This window comes from Schistocerca cancellata, chromosome 9 (assembly GCF_023864275.1).
Source record: "Schistocerca cancellata isolate TAMUIC-IGC-003103 chromosome 9, iqSchCanc2.1, whole genome shotgun sequence".
Taxonomy (NCBI): domain Eukaryota; kingdom Metazoa; phylum Arthropoda; class Insecta; order Orthoptera; family Acrididae; genus Schistocerca; species Schistocerca cancellata.
The window spans coordinates 375023242-375042371 of NC_064634.1; positions in this window are offsets into that span (position 1 = coordinate 375023242).

A 19130-nucleotide genomic window follows, 5' to 3' on the forward strand; every position below is an offset into this window, starting at 1 on the left:
ACTGACTGCAGCTCAAACGCATTGCGAGGAACATGCAGGTCACGGATTGCAAGCATATGTGATTTGAGGATGTGCACACGACTGTTTTTCACCCAACCCAAGTACTGTAGTTCAGTTTGAAAAAAGTCACACTTTTCGAGACGACGCTTCTGACAACGCTCGAAAAAGAGAACGCAAATTGGTAATGTGTTCCTCTGGTGTACGACTTGGGACGACAATATCGTCAAGATAGTTTGAACAAAATGGTAAGTTGGAAAATAGCGTGTGCGGAAGCATTGCCGAACGGCAATCAAATACTTGAACAGTTCTATGCGTGTATTTATAACAAACACTTTTTCACTTTTTGTGATTCTTCATCCAGTGGAATTTGCAAGTAGCCATCACGCAAATATATCATAGAAAAGTAACGTCCTGCACCAAGCCTGTCCATGAGTTCCTGAGGATGACGTAACTGCTGTCTGTGGGTTGACTGTAGGCTTGAAGTCAACACAAATGCGGATGCGACCAGAATGATTAGGCAACAAGTCGGTGGGACTTGCCAATTGAGTAGCTTGGATGGGAGTAATTACTCCATTACTCTTTCAGTTCACTGGCTATCTCCTCCCGTAAGGCAATTGGAACGGGCGGGCTCGAAAAAACTTAGGCTGTGCATTGTCTTTCAATGTAATATTAGCTACAAACTTATTAGCTTTTCCAGTTCCTTCTCAAAATAGTTCAGGAAATTCCTTAAGCAAGCTAGCGACACTCTTTTGGTGCAGTTGTAGAGTCTGACTGTACCTTGTCGTGTATGCTAAGGCCAAACAAATCAAAGGCATCTGAACCGAAAATATTCTCACTGTCTCTTGACTTCAACGCAGTAAAATTCACTGTCCTAGTGTGAGATTTGTAAGTGGCAGGCAAATTACACTCTCTAAAGAATGGTATTTCCTGTCCGTTGTAAGCAGTTAGATGCTTGCTAGATTTAGAAAGGCGTGGTGAGCCTGTAACACTACCGCCCTGTCGGACGTGCGTTAGCTCAATAAAGCCTGTACTGTAATAAGTTCACGGGCTTCACCTTATAAACAAGGATTTTAGTACATAAGTTGACCGCGTGTACCTAATGGAAGCAATTCGGACTTATATTCAGTCAGTAACTACAGTGATGCGTCAAGCAAATGTAAAGTATAATTACGCGTTCACATGGACAAGAAGTACACACAGTAGATACTACCAATGATAAATAATACGGTCGCCAGCCTAATTAGGCAATGAGTGAGTTTTTCCTTGTACAAGTGGTAGCATGTACAAGCATAATGACACGTAGTAATGTTGCGTTTTATGGCAAAATTTAGAACCAGAAAGAATCTACTGAACTAAGGTTTTCTTCTTTTGTACTAATTTGGATGAGCTAAACTTACACAACACCACACAGCAATGATTACTACGAGCTGCACTTTGTATATTGATCAGACTGAAATCGGGCATAGATTACCCTAGAATCAGCAACTTTGAAAACACACATACAATGTCACTACTAAAATTGAAAAAATACTTATACACTTAGGTTTAATATAGAAATTAATTTTACTGTTCAATTCTGATCAGTACTCTTCAGAATGTGCAAGAATAGGCAAGAGAAAGGGGGGGGCCCTAAATCTGTTATGGTTGTTATACTGAAACTAGTAAGTCCTGAAGGTAAATTAACACTCAAAGTTATCAATCTGTGAAGAACTAATCTTTTGTCTTATTTTTACTGAATCGATTAGTTATCATTCTTTCAGTCTCAAATGAATTAAATAACATTGCTAGCTCAATTCAAAATTTATCTTTCAATTTAATCACACTGTTGTTCTTTACTAACATCTGCGTTAACAAACATGAATTTAAACGTCTTTATAGCATAGATTAGTCTGCAGATGATTTATTACTAACTGTAAACTTTCAATTCAGGATACTCGGGTTGCACAATATGTGGTAAGGACCCTATTTAGGTCAGTGATAAGGATAAGTAACGGCTAAGGCAATTCTGGTAAAAGTCACGTTATTATTGAACAGTCAAAACAGTTTCGACACTGGTCCACACAAATACACTTCTAAAGAAGAAATAAATGTTTGACCTGTGCACGTCGGTGCGGCGGATGGCGGGCAGCGAGATAGCGGGCATCACAGCACACATACAAGCACGGCTAAGGCTCTCACAGTATCGGCACTGTCATTCTTCTTAGCGTCGTAATCTTTCCACTTTTGTGCCCAAGGATATAGCCATGCCAAGTAGTCGTCGGAATCGGCCCATCCGAGGCTCAATGGAATCCACTTTTCCTGGATAGCCTCCTCGGTACAGTACATGTTCCTCTGACCGATGCCCAACTCCGACTGTGTTACTGAGCCCGTTGTGCCGAACCGCGCCAGTGTGCATTTTCCCGCGCTCGCCTGCATCCACCTTTTCTCCGCGCCCCTACAGGTAGGGTATTCACCACAGGTTTTCTATTACACATATCCTAATGCATTACCTACGTATGGGCCAAGTGTTTAAATTACAATTTTCACATTTTACAATAGTTTTAACATTAAATACATTTTCCTTTGGTTATCAAATCGCTTGAAATCTAACATAAATAATAACATTCATTTCAAAAGTTGTTTACAGTTTCTTTAACACGACACGAAAAGAAAAAGATCCAAAACAATATTTACATTATTTTACATAAATTCAGAAAGAAACATTTATCTAAATGCATAAAGAAAAAAATTATTATTGGTACATTATTGTTACACATGCCCGTGTTTCCAGAAAATTTTCTTAAGTCTAAATTTTATGGGAACACTAAATTTAACAATGATACACTGGTTCTGAATCTTTACGTAAATGTTCAAGAAGATTTACACTACATATTTCCTTCCACTCACTGTATATAGGTTCACACTATTTTAACATATCAATACCAATTTCTCGTTTTGCACAGTCCAACTTTCCATTCTAACATTACTAAAATAGCAATTTAATCATTTTTTCCCAAATTTCTTAAAGAAATAATTTAAAATTTCTGGAATGCAAACATTTAATTACAAAAACAAATGCTATTTCGTATAAACTATAAGAAATTTATCTCTGCTTGCTTTGAATAGCAGTCCATTTCTTAACTTATTAAACAAAACACACACACAAATTTTTCAGAAAATTATCTACACATATTTGCTGCCTATTATGTGGATTTGGGCAGTCCATTTCACTTCATATTGTCACATCCTCTGGATTACATTTACTATTTTCCATCGACTATTTATCTGCCCTCATTGGTATTTGGCAGTCCTTCATATTCTGGTTCATACACTGCCCATTTTCATTTTTGACAGTTCCATCTGTTATCTGTCTGAAAGCATTTATCCTTTCCTTTCAGTCCTTTCCTCCATACATTTTTATAGTTACAGTACAATTGGTAATCTGAAACTCACATAACTACATTAGTAAACTTTCAGTGGTATACAGACATTTACAAAGAATAGTTACATTTGAAACAATTTGTGTTCAGCATAAGATACAGCACAATTACTCGTTTCTGGGAACATACAGTTTCAGATCCACTATATTTCTTACTCCTAAAGGTCTTTTGGATTTTGGGTAGATTAGGTAGTAAGCATTGTCGTGTGGAATATTCTGAATTATATATGGTCCATTATATATTTAAATTTTGAAATCTCATGGTTTAGTTCACTAGATTTTTCGTGGGTTTTTAGAAGAACATAATCTCCAATTTTAAATTTTGAAACCGTTAGATTTTTATCGTGTCTTCTAGATCTAGATTCGGCTTTTTGCTTTGCCCTTTTTATTACCAATTCTTTCTTTTGATTCAATCCCAAACTTGTACAAGGTGGAAACTCTAATTTTTCTTCAATTAAACTTTTACTACTTTTACCTAACAAAATTTCTTCCGGTGGGAATCCTGTAGTTTCATGATGTAAAGTGTTCATGACATTCTCAAAATCCGATATGAATCTGCCCCAGGCTCTAATTCAACAAAACAATAATTCATTTTCAGATAACACTGAGCTATAGTAACAATCAAGTAATGCATAATATTAATAATATCTACAAATACAGCATCCTGCCCCTGCTCGTCTCTTTATTAACAAGGCAGTCTTTTATGGTTCATAAAACAGTCACTTAAGTCTGGTGGCTTCTTAGGCCTCTGGAGTTCATAGTCTTTGCTCACTTGAATTCTTCGCAAAATAAACACTGAGTCGTCCGGTGGTTCTTTCTTTCTTTGTTCGGTCTCAACATCTGGATTTTGTTTTGATACCTCGTCATCGTTAGGTACAATATCGTACTTAACTGCATCCCCTTTGATTTCACTGATTTTTTCATACCCTCTTTCAGTAAAAGTATATTCACTTTCTTTTACCCCGAAAAATACATCTTCACTAGAGTCATCACTACTCCCTTCCTCCACATCTGATTCGCTTAAGTACGCTACTTTTGCACAATAGGGAAAGTTAGTATATTCAATTTTGTCTGTATTAGCGTATCTTTCATCATCTGAACTATCGTCGGAATCCGACCATTCCGGATCGCTATCAGGTTCTAACATAAAGGCTTTTCTGAGACAGGCACTAAGTTCTTCCTTGGTATTGTCGTCAGGCTTAGATTTTAATTCAATCTCCTCTTTTGGCGAAACGGCCTCATCATCAGCTTTATTTACATCTACTATGACTTCATATTCGGTGTGATCCTCGTGGACTTTAATTACTTTCAGGTAATCATCTGCCCCTTCTCCACGGTGCCTCTCGGTAGCAGCTTGTACTATTGGCGGATTGTTAGCAGAAGTTATTTCTTCGTCAATGCTGAGGATTTCCTCCTCCCAATCCTTCCTATCATTAACCTTCCCCTTATCGGCAGCACGCGTACTTTGCGCGGCGCTATTTATTTTCCCCTCTTCAAATTTGGGCCACGTCCCTTTATTGACGCCCCTACTATTTCTCTTTCCACCATCTAATTTCGTCGCCTCATACTCCTTCTTACAATCCTCCCACTCACATTGCTTTAGGCCCTTGTACAGATCGTCGATCTGCACACGCCAATCAGTTACACCTGCTAATTCATTATCGCCCTTTTCCTCATTGCAAACACTGCTAACCGCACCTCTCTGTGTATTCACAGTCTCATCTATTGTTTCCTTTGCCACGGAATTATCACTCGAAAAATTTTCATTATCTCTTACGGCTAAGTTCGTACCTACTGCTGCCGTATTGCTAGCGGCTTCTCTCTGAACAGATGTTCCACTAGGCTGGGCCGTTGCCCTCTGATGCTCCACTCGCCTGTTAACCTGGAGTATTCTGTGCGGCCAATATGACTCATGCTGGCTCGCACCTGACGCTTGTCTCGCCACAACACGTTGCGTCGCTTCACGCCTGTCTCTAGCCTGTCTCATTACATTACGGTCGGTCCGGTATCTTTTGTTAATTCGGGGCCGGTATGTATTGTCCGCTTCCGTTTGGCCCGCAACGTTCGCGGAAATTAGTTTCCCGCGTCGTTATTATTTTGCGCGGCATACCCTCTACCGAGACCTTGATAATTCCCTCTGCCTCTTCCTCTGCCTCTTCCTCTCTGTATCATATTGACGCGAAATCCATCGCCGTCATTTCTTTCGTCATAGATTCGGTTATTACGGTTACCAAAATTTTGATAATTGGTTCGACTTTCGCGCCAATGGTCTTCGTCTTCGACCCTTTCTAGAAATGCTTGGAAGCTACGATGGTTGCTTCCTACATACCTCTTTGAATCATCTGGGAGCTTTTTATACAGCTCCCAGATAATTTCTGAATCCGATCTTCGGCCTCTTAAATGCGTCAATTTTCGGTACCAATACTCGCAGAAATCTTTCAAAGAATTCCTGCCCCTGTTATCATGCTGTTTGGTCATGATAAATTCGCGCCATAAATGGTCCTGCTTTTGTTCAGACCAATATTCTTCCGTAAAACGTTGCCTAAATTCTTCGAACGTCATTCGTTCGGTATTTAGATTGATTCCCCAGCGCTTAGCGTCACCTTCTAAAGCGCTAATTACTACATTTATCTTTTCCTGATCAGACAAGTGCTCAGGAAACACTCTCTCGCAATTTTTGATAAAATCTAACGGATGCCACCTGTTATGTTTCTTGGCGGGATCGAAGCGTTCCTCGCCTTCTAACAGCTTCGTAATTGGTGCGCCATTACAGACCACACCAGGCCTATCTTTAATTTTGCTCTCTAGATCGAAAATTTTGCCTTGAATTTTCGTACAATTTTGAACACATCCGGTTACTTTTTCACCTAATTCTTTTTCAGTGTCTACAACTACCTTTTTCAACTGAGATATTCCGTATTGACATTCATTTACGATCTCAGTTTTAAGACCGAAAACTTTTTCGTCTACTTTAGTTTCAACCAGAGGTTCTACTTTCTCTTGGATGTTGAGAATTTCAACATCGAATCTACTATTAATGTTACCAATTTCTTCCTGCATAGTATCCGTATTTTTGTTAATGGTATCAATTTCAAATTTCATATTGTTTACCACAGAACTTAAATTCCCCACTTTTTGTTCTACCTGCTCTATTTGTTTACTAATTCTAATTCCTTGATCTTTGACCTGTGCTTTAATTTGATCAACGTGTATTTTAAGCTGCTCGTTCTGTGTTTTGAGCTGCTCGTCAACGTGTGTTTTGAGCTGATTAACCTGATTGCCGACTTGTTTTTGAAGTTGCTCATTCTGATTACCGACTTGTCTTTGAAGTTGCTCATTCTGCCCTGCCATTTGTTTGGTTAATTGTTCAAATAGATCGTTCATGCTCAAAATTTTTACACTGTTTTGTTCTACGGAATTAGTGTTTTCCCATCCTACTTCAAAAGTTTCTTTCGGTTCTTTCTTTATCTGCGGTGAATCAAATATTTCAGTGGATTCGTTCACGTACCCACTATCATCTACAAAGTCACCCTCTACTTCCTGTTTTGTCCCTTGCTGTGTTCGAGGCGATCGCGACATTTCAATCTGTTCGTTGACGTGTTCATGGTATGTACGCCAATTGTCTTCCGCTAACGCCATCTGTTATCTGGCCGCGTAGACTCCTGCTACTGCTAGCCGCATTCTCCATTTCGCTCGGCACATCTACCCTGTCCCCGTTCCTGTCCATATTGAATGCCAATCACACCACACTATTATACTTGACTCACACTGCAGTTTACTTTGCTAAACTTTATTACTGTTCGTGCCACTGAACATCCACTGTTCGGTATTTACATTAATTTGTAACCGACAACAACTGGATGTCCTGTCACCGGGAAGCCACTTGTAACACTACCGCCCTGTCGGACGTGCGTTAGCTCAATAAAGCCTGTACTGTAATAAGTTCACGGGCTTCACCTTGTAAACAAGGATTTAGTACATAAGTTGACCGCGTGTACCTAATGGAAGCAATTCGGACTTATATTCAGTCAGTAACTACAGTGATGCGTCAAGCAAATGTAAAGTATAATTACGCGTTCGCATGGACAAGAAGTACACACAGTAGATACTACCAATGATAAATAATACGGTCGCCAGCCTAATTAGGCAATGAGTGAGTTTTTCCTTGTACAAGTGGTAGCATGTACAAGCATAATGACACGTAGTAATGTTGCGTTTTATGGCAAAATTTAGAACCAGAAAGAATCTACTGAACTAAGGTTTTCTTCTTTTGTACTAATTTGGATGAGCTAAACTTACACAACACCACACAGCAATGATTACTACGAGCTGCACTTTGTATATTGATCAGACTGAAATCGGGCATAGATTACCCTAGAATCAGCAACTTTGAAAACACACATACAATGTCACTACTAAAATTGAAAAAATACTTACACACTTATACTCCATTCACCGAAACGAGAGACGTACTGTAAACACGGCAAGGCGCGTGACCACAGCGCTGCCGGCCAGGGGTATACAAGGCAGGGGCGTCAGAAATTTAAAAAATGAAAGTCGTGTTTTTTATAATTTGGCACCTGAACATGATAAAGTGATCCGAGAACTACCTTCCGACACCTTTATTTACATTACATTAAAATTTATTGTCACTCAAAAAGAGAAATATTAAAGCTTTCAGGAAAAGTTGTTTTTTCGCGTTACTCTATATTTATCACGCCGTATCTCCTAAACTGTGTGGCGCACAGCAAAATAATTTTATAATTGCCTTCAGTGCTATTTGTGGATGACGTATGCAAATTTTCTGCCCAATAGAGTCAGTAATAGTGAAGCAATGAATTAAAATCTAATGTCTGATATAGAACTTTTACCAAATCATCATCCGAAATATAGTAAGCGACAAAATTATTACCTTTAAGTTCTTTTGTGGGGGTGTAAGCGAGAAAAGTTTCAGAAAGGTATGAATTTCATTTTTTAGTTTGTTCGAATGCGATGGGTGCAACCGTTTGTCCTTTATGAGCGATGCATTGTGCGGTTCGCAGGCGCTGCGCTCTGTCAGTGTGGCCGTCTCAGTTGCAGATGTGAGCTCATTAGTGGGTGTTGTACAGCGGCGATTTCAGGATATCTTAAGTTCATTCGTAAAGACGCTTGAAAGACTAGTTGTTGATTATTAGACTAAGTATATGTGTTTGTAGTCACGTTAAGCATTCACTGTTTATGTGCGCATCCGATAGCATCGCATGGTTTCTTATTTTATATATTCACTTATTTCATTAGCATCACATACGGCTGTCCTTATTATGTTATCCACGGATTCAGCGAGCGAGGTCGATGCGTCAGTTCTGAGTCCACCAAAGAAGCGAGCAAAGAAGAAATCAAAGTTCTTCTGAGAAGCACATGGTGCTTAATGTGTATAAAACGGAACTGTTATATCCAGAGCAGTCGATGAGTGACATTGTTTCGAAAACACCTGCAGCTGTACAAGGCCACACACTCTTTGAAGACTACCAAGAAAGGAAAATTACGACAAACATTCTGAAAATGTTGACAACTTCGATAGAAATGCGATACGAAGGAAAGTACACGAATTTTTTTTTTCGTAACGAATTGCCATCAATTGACAAAGTGGTTACAGTCGTGAACGAAGATGCAGATCTGGCCAATTTTCGGAGAACTACATTTTATAAGTTATTGAGAGAAACGAATTTCATATATGTCCGGCGTGCGCGCGATAGCATGCTAATAGACAGGGATGACATCTTTTTATGGAGGCGGCGTTATCTTCGAACCATTAAACGGTTGAGAGATGAAGGCAGACCCATTTACTATTTGGACGAGACGTGGGTGAACGCAGGACATACCCGAAGTTATGTCTGGGTAGATGACACTATAAGTTCCTCAAAACGAGCGTTTCTGTCCGGGTTATCCACCGGAAGCAAGGGCCCATCAGGTATAGGGAAACGTCTGATTATCGCACACATTGGCAGCAAAGCAGGGTTCGTTGAAGGATGTTTGTGGACTTTCGAATCCAAGAAAAGTGGAGATTATCATGAGGAGACGTGCGCCGAAACCTTCGAGAAGTGGTTTCAAGATGTTCTTCCTCGGCTTCAGGAAAATGCAGTTATTGTTCTTGATAACGCGCCGTACCATTCTCGGAGAAAAGAAAAAGTTCCCAATGCGAATTCCAGTAAGCACCAAATATCAGAGTGGGTAAAATCTAAAAACATCGATTTCGAAGACGGTATGTTGAAGAAAGAACTTTTAGATATAGTTAAAAATCACAGAACAGTGCACAACGAATATGCAATAGATGAAATGGCGAATAATGCAGGGAACACAGTTCTCATAATTCCTCCGTACCACTGTGAATTAAACACCATCGAGTTAGTGTAGGCCAGAATCAAATGGCTATGTTGCAGCGAAAAGGAAAACATACAAAATGCCGGAAGTTAAAGTACTGCTAGAAGAAGCAGTAAGAACAGTGACTGCAGAGTATTGGAACAAGTGCGTCCTCCATGTCGTAGAAAAAGTGGAAACTCAAATGTGGAAATTATACTGCATTATAGAGGAGAGAGAGGAGCGGTTTGTTATAAGTCTCAATGAAAACAGTTCAAGTTCGACAGAGTGAACCTTGTTTCGTCCTTTCTCATTATTATTACTGGTATTGTTATTAAAATTAACAATTAATTGTGTTTTAATGGAGCGTATTGTCAGCAATCTGAATGAAAATAAATCTGCTTCGACAGAATGAACTTAGTTTAACATTATTGTTAAATTTATTTCTTACATTGTTGCCATAGTTTCTCACGGTGCCCTGTGCCAGCTCGGCAGCCAGCCGGACGCCGCCAGATGCAAAGCGTGCGCCAAGGATTTTCCACACCCCTTCGTATCACGTGAACACCGAATGCTTTCTCTGGAAACGAGCGTAGTCGCTCACGTGACACTGTTTATGTTTCGTCCCAGCTCTCGGTGAATAGACTTTAGGTTTAATATAGAAATTAATTTTACTGTTCAATTCTGATCAGTACTCTTCAGAATGTGCAAGAATAGGCAAGAGAAAGGGGGGGGGCCTAAATCTGTTATGGTTGTTATACTGAAACTAGTAAGTCCTGAAGGTAAATTAACACTCAAAGTTATCAATCTGTGAAGAACTAATCTTTTGTCTTATTTTTACTGAATCGATTAGTTATCATTCTTTCAGTCTCAAATGAATTAAATAACATTGCTAGCTCAATTCAAAATTTATCTTTCAATTTAATCACACTGTTGTTCTTTACTAACATCTGCGTTAACAAACATGAATTTAAACGTCTTTATAGCATAGATTAGTCTGCAGATGATTTATTACTAACTGTAAACTTTCAATTCAGGATACTCGGGTTGCACAATATGTGGTAAGGACCCTATTTAGGTCAGTGATAAGGATAAGTAACGGCTAAGGCAATTCTGGTAAAAGTCACGTTATTATTGAACAGTCAAAACAGTTTCGACACTGGTCCACACAAATACACTTCTAAAGAAGAAATAAATGTTTGACCTGTGCACGTCGGTGCGGCGGATGGCGGGCAGCGAGATAGCGGGCATCACAGCACACATACAAGCACGGCTAAGGCTCTCACAGTATCGGCACTTTCATTCTTCTTAGCGTCGTAATCTTTCCACTTTTGTGCCTAAGGATATAGCCATGCCAAGTAGTCGTCGGAATCGGCCCATCCGAGGCTCAATGGAATCCACTTTTCCTGGATAGCCTCCTCGGTACAGTACATGTTCCTCTGACCGATGCCCAACTCCGACTGTGTTACTGAGCCCGTTGTGCCGAACCGCGCCAGTGTGCGTTTTCCCGCGCTCGCCTGCATCCACCTTTTCTCCGCGCCCCTACAGGTAGGGTATTCACCACAGGTTTTCTATTACACATATCCTAATGCATTACCTACATATGGACCAAGTGTTTAAATTACAATTTTCACATTTTACAATAGTTTTAACATTAAATACATTTTCCTTTGGTTATCAAATCGCTTGAAATCTAACATAAATAATAACATTCATTTCAAAAGTTGTTTACAGTTTCTTTAACACGACACGAAAAGAAAAAGATCCAAAACAATATTTACATTATTTTACATAAATTCAGAAAGAAACATTTATCTAAATGCATAAAGAAAAAAATTATTATTGGTACATTATTGTTACAAGCCTACCTGTTCGTACGTAGCACTATTGAGCAAAATTACTGAGGCACCTGTGTCTAACTGAAAGTTCGCACGACAATTCGTAATGAGACAAATAGTTTGTCAGAACGTCATTGCACATCACTCGGGTGAGAAGGCACAACCTTAATTTTACTTTCGTCAGAACCTGCTGTAGGTTTTGAAAACAGAGCGTCACTGGCTGTGCACGAGGTACTTTTTTTCCCGAGAGCTGACAAAAGTGCCGCTTTTGTGCCTTTGCAAACAAACTGTTTGGACATGGCTCTTTTTTCCATACGTGTAACACGTTGCGTTACGTGATGGGTAATCCTGTCTTTTATGGGGTGCAAAACATCTAGGGCAAGACTGCAGTAAATTCAAAGACTGGTTTACAGGTCTACGCGGCTGTCCGTGCGACTGTGTAAACGATCGTTGTTCTGGTTGCTTGGGGTGGTCGCGAGCAAGGGGTGATTCGACTCTACAAACTGGAGCCTGGCCAAACATACCGGCCGCTATGGCACCCGAATCATATTGCACTAAGATTCGAAACACTTGAGATAGTTATAGATCAGAGTGCTTTAGGATCTGTTCTTGTATTCTACTATCTCGGACATTGAATATTACTGCATCCTTTATCATTAAATCACTGTAAAAGTTGGCACAACTAACTTATATATACACTTCCTAGTCATCCCTTCTAATTCTGTATACTATTGAAAACTGATGTCTGGCTGCTGCTATTTGAACTTGCTGGTCATAGTACTGAGTTAATGTTGCGATTACCTGGTCATAGCTGACTTCGTCGGGAGACCCTGTTAGAAATAGTCTTTGTATTAACCTTAACACTTGGGACCCCGCAATCGAAAGAAAGTATTGTAGCTTTACAGTACCTTGAACCTGATGAACATCACAATGTGCTTGGAACTGTGTTATTCTTCTTCAGTGTCGTTCAATTGATGGAACGGTAGTATGCTTTTCGGAAGCACTTGCTGGGCTGATTTGTTGATCTTTTGTGAGGCAAACTCGGTTGGGTGAGCCAGTCGTTGTTGTACCATCTTCACAAAGGTAGTTGTTTGTTGTTTTCCGGCCGCGGTGGTCTAGCGGTTCTGGCGCTGCAGTCCGGAACCGCGGGACTGCTGCGGTCGCAGGTTCGAATCCTGCCTCGGGCATGGATGTGTGTGGTGTCCTTAGGTTAGTTAGGTTTAAGTAGTTCTAAGTTCTAGGGGACTTATGACCTAAGATGTTGAGTCCCATAGTGCTCAGAGCCATTTGAACCTTTTTTTTTAGTTGTTTGTTTGTTCTGAAACTGAAAAACTTGTTTTAGATCCGTCACATTGGCTGCCTGCGGCTGAGGTGCCGGGCGGGGTAGCCACGGTTTACACAAATCCTTTACAGCAAGAAGTCAAGAAAAGTCTCTGAAAACAGAAATTTGAGTAGTTCTGGAATACATACAAGAACACAACAACAGATTAGCAAAATGATCATCCCTGCAGGCTAAAACATAATAGTAGCAAACAAAATCTTCGGCCAAGTTGATGAACTTCGACCTGAATTGAATTTTCCTCGTCGCCACTTTTGTGTCGTCGTTTGACACTGTAGAGTCATGTACCAGGGGAAGCAAGGGAGAGGATGTTGTTTGGTGATCAGTATCCTCTTTCTACAACACAGCTGAACACATGTATCAACAGGGTTCTATATTCATAAGGGAAGAAGTTGCTTATCTTTAAGCATGTTGTTGTGGTACAAGATATTCCGTAATAGTCCACGTTAGCCTCACTGATGGTGACACACGCACAGACACACACACAGACTACAGATAACGCAGCAAGACCATATTGTTCTTCTATAGTTAGTTCCTTCAAGAAGATTTTATTATAACCGGCCTACACAGAGTTGAGAGGAAATGATTATGCAGCAAGAGACTGTAATGATGACACGGGCTCACTTCACGGAAAACTGCTCACATATGGGCGTGGTGGCATCGTCTGGGAAGCACCTGCACAACTGGTCTTTCAACAACGAAATGCTGACGGCTCTATAGATTGGCTATTCACATTGGTCTTTTGTGCGGCTACCCCACCACCTGGCGCAGGAACTCCTTGCCCCCAAACCGTTGTGTTGTGCAAGCCAAGGTCAAACACCTCCCACAGCAGTCAAGAAATGGATACAGTGTGTCGTAAGCAGCGACCACGCCCAAAATATTGAATTCTTGGCGCCAGGCTGTTGCGAAACCTGGTATACATTCAGATTTTTGTAGCAGGTTTCTCGCACGTATTTGCAACTGTTGTCTTAAATAAATGCTCCATCCATATCACACTTAATTGGACAAAAGCGAAAACCAATTGTGCTGAAAATTTACAATTATGGCGCTTAACTGGCTGACTAAAATGTATTACTTCGAGGATACGACATTTTAATTAATTATTGCACATCAGCGAATTCCTTATACGCCTCCATTCATTCCTGTAACTAGCAATAGCCTAATAATTTATGTATTTTCATTATGTTACTCTGAAGAGAGAAGGACAGCTGCAGGCTTTCACTCTTTTTGGAAGCGACGTGAGTAAGGAGAAATCCGATTAGCTCACAATAATTATTTTCGCAGAAGGCACGTTTTTATGAGCATGGATTTGTGCAACGTATCTTCCTTCCTGTACCACGCCATTATTGATTGACCATGACAAAATCTTTGAGAATAGGAATTTTTAGACTTATTTATAAAGTTATTATTGGTCGTAACTCAAAAGGTCTGCTGCAATTGGCCGGCATCCCAACACTGACAGAAACAACTATGATTTCGGGAGTTTACTTTCATATACATAATCGTTACTATTATTATTATTATTGATTGTTATAATTATTTTTTTATTGTTATAATTATCATTGTACTACTGTTATAATTTCTATTTTTTCTTTAACATTAATACTGTATAACACGTTATATGCCCTTAATGTTCTGTAGAAACTGTAATTCGTTCGATCTGAGTGTGCCTGGTTAGGTGTAAGAGAGGGCCTGAAGGCCCTAATCTTGCCAGGTAAAATAAATGCATAAATAAATAAATAAAGGCAGAACAAATTTTCTGCTGAGAGAATGATGAGCACATTTGCTTCAAGGGCACCGTCGAGAACACAGTTCACTTTAGGCAACCGCAGAGGGAAATCTCTTCAACATAAAGCAGAGCACAGAGGTTGAGTTGACTCAGAATTTCCAGCTGCCGCTGCAGCTGTCTTTCACACCCATTCCCTCTAAAAGAGGTAGGCACGATCTGGCGTTGTAGTCACTGAGCTGAGGTGAGTACAGAGCGGTTTAATTTACACCAGGGTTTGACCGTGCAGTTTCAACACTGGCAGCCAGCTAGTTACACCCATCATTCACTTTGGTAAATCTGTTAGTGTCTGGATATGACTTTACAGGGTCCTTTCTTTAAATCACTAACCATTTCGCAGCCATTGGCTGTACCTGAGATAGAGTTTCACATTATACTTCCTCTTGTCCAACCACTTGTTCCAAGTTCACGGTTACAGTCTTTTGCCCATTCATTAAATATTTAAACGCTAGATTCAGTGGTTAAATCATTTTATTTGATGGCTTATGATAATAAATCTAATTATTACAGTTAAGTTGCATGAGCCCCATCATTAATACATCTGTGTCGGGCATGGTAACTGTACTTTAATACTTAACTCGGCTACTCCTGGTAGATTCCATACAATAACACTTTAGGCATTGCACTACAGCGTTTCTCTTAAATTTGTGTGATCTTATTGGGAGTTTACCTTTCTTATAAGTCAATGAGGATCGAACATATGGCACGTTAGAACCAAGCTTAACAGCTCAACTGACACCTTGCAACAACCACTGCAAAAGTGAAAATCCAGTCATCATCGAGCGATTTGTTGCTGCGTGGGGTTTGGACTGCCATGCTATGGTGCTAACAGACTATGTCTGTGAGGAACAAACCACTACAGGACCATACAGCTAAAATCTCTTCACAAGGTTACAGGAGACTGTCAAGACGAATCATCCCAGGGTGTGCTTTTGTTCCCTGGTAATGCCCCAGCTCATTGTGCGTAGTGCAGTTACAAACTCAGCTTCTTTGGACTACAATAGTAAGGAGTAGGTTACGAAGGCCTCCTTCGATCAGTACGTGAGTATTGCTTTTCAGTCTGGGACCCATGCAACATTGGTAGATGAAATAGGAAACGAAAAAACGGAAAGCTATCCCCCGTCAGCCACTGGAGTAACTTCGATGTGGTATGGAAGGGTGTGTTGTCAGCACACCACTATTCCAGTTGTCATTGGCTTAGCAGATCTGGAGCCACTTCTACTAGGTCAACTAGCCGGCCGCTGTGACCGAGCGGTTCTAGTGCGCTTCAGTCCGGAACCACGCTGCTGCTACGGTGGCAGGTTCGAATCCTGCCTCGGGCATGGATGTATGTGATGTCCTTAGGCTAGTTAGGTTTAAGTAGTTGTAAGGCTACGGGATTGATGACGTTAGATGTTATGTCCCATAGTGCTTAGAGCCATTTGAACCATTTTACTCGGTCAACTGGTCAACTAGCTCCTCAAATGTCATTATAAATGTGAGTGGATCCAGTCCACTTTTCCCATCAAGGAAGACCTTTTGGCTGTACCGAGAATCGAATCCGGGTCCACCACATAATAGCTATTTACACTAACCACACAGTAACAGAGACAGATGGAAGCCTCGTATAAAAGAAGCGCCGCATTTCGTCAAAAGTCCATTAAGCAGGCCTGGAAGTGGCACAGAGATGTTCATCCAACTCCAGCGCTAGCCGCTGCGAGAGGAGACACTGTGCATCAGGTTGTGTGTAACTGCACAGGTTACGAGAGTAAAAATCCTGGAATAGCCAATAAATATATTGCTTCCTCATACGTGTACCTGCCAAAATGGCCATGAAGATAAAATTAGAACGACTGGAGCTGACATGAAGGCTTACCGAGAATCGTTTTTCCTGCAGACAATTCGCGAGTGGTCCATGACGTGGGAGACGTGAAAATTGCACATTATCTTCTGCCACACACCATACAGTGTTTTACGGACTGCAGTATTGATAGTACGGCTTTCGACCGCACCAAGCGCGCTGTGCGCTCCTAAAGCTCTTCAAGTGACGGAACGTTTGAATCTGCCGCCAGCGCGCCGCTAAGCCACTCTTCCGTTGCTCAGTGTCTCCGATGAGGAATGCCACACATACTCACTACCACAGCATGTAAAACCACATGACTTCACTGCTCTAGACTGATTGTCCAGCATATCCTCTGAAGTAGCCGCAACTCGGAGCTCGCCTAAGATCAAGTGCATCAATATAATCTTGAACATTAGTGTGGAAGACTGCAATGAGGAACGTGGCAGTGAAATAGCTCAATTTTACTCAACATTACAAATACTCAAATACTTACATATGTGGAGCAACGCCACACGACCCATTAACTCTTCCAGATACTCCAGGGAATCTCCCTATACTTCCTGGAAATCTTAGTCACACTTCATAATACACTGACATACACACACATATACAGATGGCAGTAGTAGGGTATGAAAGGGCAGTGCATTGGCGGAGCGGTCATTTTTACACAAGTGATTCATGTGTAAAGGCTTCCGACGCGATTATGGCCGCTCGACGGGAATTAACAGACATTGACTTGGAGTGGTAGTTGGAGCTACACACATGGGAAGTTCCATTTCGGAAGTCGTTAACTCTGAGATGCACAGTGTCGAGAGTACGTGGAGAATACCAAATTTCAGGTATTACTTCCCTCATCATGGCCTCCACTTAACCACCGAGAGCAGAGGTGTCTGCGCAGAGATGTTAGTGATAACAGACAAGCAACACTGCGTGGAATGACGACAGTAATCAATGTGGGATGTACGACGAAAGTTTGGACAGCGCGGCGAAATTTAGCGTTAATGGGCTATGGAACCAGACGACCAATGCGAGTGCTTTTGTTAACAGCATGACATCGTCTGCTGCACCTCTTCTGGGCTCGTGACCATAGCAGTTGGACCATAGACTACAGGAAAATAGTGATCTGGTCAGACGAATCCTGCTGTCAGTTGGTAAGAGCTGATGATGTTGTCTGAATGATGCAGAGGCCACGAACCCACGGACCCAAGTTATCAACAAGGTATCATACACACTAGTGGTTGCTCCATATTGGTGTGGGCTGTGTTTACACGGAACGGACTGGGTCCTCTGGTCCAACTGAACCGACCATTGACTGTAAATGGTTATGTTAGGCTGCTAGGAGACCATATTCAGCCAATTATGACCTTCATTTCTGTGGATGACGATGCACCATGTCACCAGGCCACAATTGTTCGCCACTGGTTTGAAGAACGTTCTTGACAATTCGAGTGAATAATTTGGCCACACAGATCACCCTACATGAATCCCACTGAACGTTATGTGACGTAATTCAGAGGTCAGTTAGTACTCAAAATCCGGCACCAACAATTTCGCAGCTGTGGAGGACGGCTATAGAGGAAGCATGGCTCCATATCATATTTCTGCAAGGGACATTCAGCGACATGTTGAGTCCATGCCACGTCGAGTTGCTGCGATATGCCGGGAGAAAGGTGGTCCGACACGATGTTAGAGGGTATCCCATGACTTTTGTCACCTCAGTGTATAATGATACACATAGGTTTCCATCCTGAGTCGTAGAAAACGTCTCGAATCCAGATCTTCGTCAGATCTAACAAACGTGCCAGTGATGTCTGCTCCTACCGTCACATGAGCATTACCTCTGTCTTTAGCAAGGTTTTTGAGTCCATACCATTTCGAGGAATCCTGAAACACCGACACCTACCCTTTCCAGTCCATGAATTTGTCTTCCATCCCAGTTTATCTCCTCCTATGACCAACTCATTAAATGGCTCATGTGCTACTCCAACAAATAAACAACTGCAAATCCGCCTTTTTTGTTTCCCTTGATCTAGGAGAAGGTAACGGCCTTGTCGCAGTGGATACACCCGTTCGCCTCAGATCACCGAAACGCTGTCGAGCGTGGCCGCCATTTGGATGGGTGACCGTCTGGGCCGCCATGTGCTGTTGCCATTTTTCAGGGTGCACTCAGCCTCATGATGCCAATTGTGGAGCTACTTGACCGAACAGTAGTGGCTCCAGTCAAAGAAAACCATGATAACGACTGGGAGAGCGGTGTGCTGATCACACGTCCCTCCTGTCGGCATCCTCATCTGAGAATGACACGGCGGTCGGATGGTCCCGATGGGCCACTTGTGGCCTGAAGACGGAGTGCTTTTGACCTAGGAAAAGCATATGGCAAGTACGGCATTCCAGCCTCTTCTTCAAACTCCAGATCTACACATTTCCCATAAATTGTGTCTGACTTATCACAGCCTTTTTCTCTAACTGACTGTCTTACAGTATGTCTCCATGTCTCCATCAAGAACACCATCGTTCCTAGCTTCCAACCTATTGCAGGTGCTCTTCAAGGATCTGTCCCCTCTCTTGTCCTGTGTCTGCTCCACACGACTGAT